This window comes from Prunus avium, chromosome 3, assembly GCF_965620075.1.
Source record: "Prunus avium chromosome 3, drPruAviu1.hap1.1, whole genome shotgun sequence".
NCBI classification, from domain to species: domain Eukaryota; kingdom Viridiplantae; phylum Streptophyta; class Magnoliopsida; order Rosales; family Rosaceae; genus Prunus; species Prunus avium.
This window is the reverse complement of record NC_142286.1, coordinates 23,998,557-24,002,487: the sequence shown is the minus strand read 5'-3', so window position 1 is coordinate 24,002,487 and position 3,931 is coordinate 23,998,557. Positions and strand designations below refer to the sequence as shown.

The 3,931-nt window shown below is 41.1% G+C and overlaps 1 non-coding gene across 1 annotated transcript; it reads left to right on the top strand.

Moving 5' to 3' along the window:
* Nucleotides 1–3,602: 3,602 nt before the first annotated feature.
* Nucleotides 3,603–3,709, top strand: LOC148295765 (small nucleolar RNA R71). The gene has a single exon (XR_015834881.1). It is a non-coding gene; the product is annotated as a small nucleolar RNA R71 (small nucleolar RNA).
* Nucleotides 3,710–3,931: the final 222 nt, after the last annotated feature.

The window sequence follows — 3,931 nt, the reverse complement described above, 5'->3', positions numbered from 1 at the left end:
TTGATCACCATTTAAGCTTGCATGTTAGCTATCTTGGTTTGAATTAAGAGTATACACCATGCTTTAATTCGAATTGAACTATGAATAGGAAGAGTATGTATGGACATTCGACAACAGGGATTAGATACATGCTTGGTTGTTTAAATTGTTCTTCTATGCTTAATGGGTTCCTAATGCTTAATTTTAGGTTAGACAACAAATGATCAAATTAGGGAATTAGGAACACAAGGTTATGACCAAACACCATGGCTTAATCATACTTTAGCTAGAATCAATCCGTTAATCTAATTGAACTTGGGAACTTATCTACTTGAGTTAGTTATTTTCTTTCTTTCTTGTTTTATTTATTTCCTTTCTTTTTTTCGTTTCTGTTTTGTGTAGGGAAAATGAATTGGATCATTCAATCACTAATCCTCGTGGGATCGACCTCGCACTTACATACGCTATACTACCAAACGGCTCGTGCACTTGCGAGTATCACAAGTTGAGGATGCAACTGAATCCATTTTGGTGCAGCTGTATTTACGCAACAGACTCCTCACACCATATTATGATGTCGCCCAAGTTTTGGGCTCGATCCGAAATCGATTGATGTAAGAAAGTGGACAATTCAAGTTCAACGGCTGTTCGTTCCTAATTGGAGTGGTTGGTGTATTCCATACTTCTGGCCGTTGGATTTCACTCAGAACTCACCAAATGATTCCTCCCACCATATTATGATGTTGCCCAAGTTTTGGGCTCGATCCGAAATCAATAGGTGCGAGAAATTGGACATTTCATGTTCAACTGCAGTTCGTTCCTAATTGGAGTGGTTGGTGTATTCCATACTTCTAGCCATTGGATTTCACTCAAAACACCTCAAATGACTCCTCCCACCATCTTATGATGTTGCCCAAGTTTTGGGCTCGAATCGAAATCAATAGGTGTGGGAAATTGGACAATTCACGTTCAACGGCAGTTCGTTCCTAATTGGAGTGGTTGGTGTAGTCCATACTTCTGGCCGTTGGATTTCACTCAAAACTCACCAAATGACTCCTCCCACCATATTATGATGTGGCCCAGGTTTTGGGCTCGATCCGAAACCAATAGGTGTAAGAAATTGGACAATTAAAGTTCAAAGGCAGTTCGTTCCAAATTGGAATGGTTGGGGTAATTCATCGTTCTGGCGATTGGATTTCACTCAAAACACACCAAATGACTCCTCCCACCATATTATGATGTTGCCCAAATTTTGGGCTCCATCCGAATTCAATAGGTCTAAGAAATTGGACAATTCAAGTTCAAAGGCAGTTCGTTCCAAATTGGAGTGGTCGGGGAAATTCATAGTTCTGGCGATTGGATTTCAATCAGAACCCACCAAATGACACCTCCCACCATATTACGATGTTGCCCAAGTTTTGGGCTCGATCCGAAATCAATAGGTGTGAGAAGTTGGACAATTCAAGTTCAACGGCAGGTCGTTCCTAATTGGAGTGGTTGGTGTATTCCATACTTCTAGCGATTGGATTTCACTCAAAACACCTCAAATGACTCCTCCCACCATATTATGATGTTGCCCAAGTTTTGGGCTCGATCCGATATCAATAGGTGTGAGAAATTGGACAATTCAAGTTCAACGACAGTTCGTTCCTAATTGGAGTGCTTGGTGTAGTCCATACTTCTGGCCGTTGGATTTCACTCAAAACTCACCAATTGACTCCTCCCACCATATTATGATGTTGCCCAAATTTTGGGCTCCATCCGAATTCAATAGGTCTAAGAAATTGGACAATTCAAGTTCAAAGGCAGTTCGTTCCAAATTGGAGTGGTCGGGGTAATTCATAGTTCTGGCGATTGGATTTCAATCAGAACCCACCAAATGACACCTCCCACCATATTACGATGTTGCCCAAGTTTTGGGCTCGATTCGAAATCAATAGGTGTGAGAAGTTGGACAATTCAAGTTCAACGGCAGGTCGTTCCTAATTGGAGTGGTTGGTGTATTCCATACTTCTAGCGATTGGATTTCACTCAAAACACCTCAAATGACTCCTCCCACCATATTATGATGTTGCCCAAGTTTTGGGCTCGATCCGATATCAATAGGTGTGAGAAATTGGACAATTCAAGTTCAACGACAATTCGTTCCAAATTGGAGTGGTTGGGGTAATTCTCCGTTCTGGCGATTGGATTTCACTCAAAACTCACCAAAGGACTCCTCCCACCATATTATGATGTTGCCCAAGTTTTGGGCTCGATCCGAAATCAATAGGTGTGAGAAATTGGACATTTCATGTTCAAAGGCAGTTCGTTCCAAATTGGAGTGGTTGGTGTATTCCATACTTCTAGCCATTGGATTTCACTCAAAACACCTCAAATGACTCCTCCCACCATCTTATGATGTTGCCCAAGTTTTGGGTTCGATCCGAAATCAATAGGTGTGAGAAATTGGACAATTCAAATTCAACGGTAGTTCGTTCCTAATTGGAGTGGTTGATGTATTCCATACTTCTAGCGATTGGATTTCACACAAAACACACCAAATGATTCCGCCCACCATATTATGATGTTGCCCAAGTTTTGGTCTCGATCCGAAATCAATAGGTTTGCAAAATTGGACAATTCAAGTTGAACTGCAGTTCGTTCGTAACTGGAGTGCTTGGTGTATTCCGTACTTCTAGCAATTGGATTTTACTCAAAACACCCCAAATGACTCCTCCCACCATATTATGATGTTGCCCAAGTTTTGGGCTCAATCCGAAATGAATAGGTGTGAGAAATTGGACAATTCAAGTTCAACGGCAGTTCGTTCCTAATTGGAGTGGTTGGTGTATTCCATACTTCTAGCGATTGGATTTCACTCAAAACACACCAATTGACTCCCCCCACCATGTTATGATGTTGCCCAAGTTTTGGGCTCGATCCGAAATCAATAGGTGTGAGAAGTTGGACAATTCAAGTTCAACGGCAGTTCGTTCCTAATTGGAGTGGTTGGTGTATTCCATACTTCTAGCGATTGAATTTCACTCAGAACTCACCAAATGATTCCTCCCACCATATTATGATGTTGCCCAAGTTTTGGGCTCGATCCGAAATCAATAGGTGTGAGAAATTGGACAATTCAAGTTCAACGGCAGTTCGTTCCTAATTGGAGTGGTTGGTGTATTCCATACTTCTAGCGATTGGATTTCACTCAAAACTCTCCAAATGACTCCTCCCACCATATTATGATGTTGCCCAAGTTTTGGGCTCGATCCGAAATCAATAGATGTAAGAAATTGGACAATTCAAGTTCAACAGCAGTTCGTTCCTAATTGGTAGCATCATTAGAGGCATCATTAGCACACACTTCCTTCGGAGGGCTTCTTGAGTTTAATGCAAGAAGGGCATCTAGCTTTTGTTCCAGTTTTGAAATCAGCACACTAGAAGCATGATTAGAACCACTAACAGCACGTTTACCTCTTGTATCCATATGTTGGGTCTCCATTGCTATCTCCTCAAAGAGTTCGTACGTTTCTTCTGGAGTTTTGGTTTTATAAGAACCACCTGCAAAATTCGTGACAATATTATGACTAGAAGGGGTTAGTCCTTTATAAAACAAACGCATTTGAAGCTTCAATGGAATCCCATGATGAGGACATTGATTGAGCAGCCCATTGAACCTCTCCCATGCTTCACAAAACGACTCGTCATCTTGCTGTGCAAATAACAAGATCTTATCCCTAAGCATGTCGGTCTTTTCGTGGAGAAGTATTTCTCCAAGAACTTCTTTTGAATGGCAGCCCATGTAGTGAGTGAACCAGGCTTCAAAAAATTCAACCAATATTTCGCCTTATCCTTCAAAGTGTATGGAAACACTCTCATTCGAAGTTGATCTTCTGTCACACCTGTCAAGGGAAAAGAACTCACAACATTAAAAATATCCTTTATATGAGTTAATGGATCTTCATTA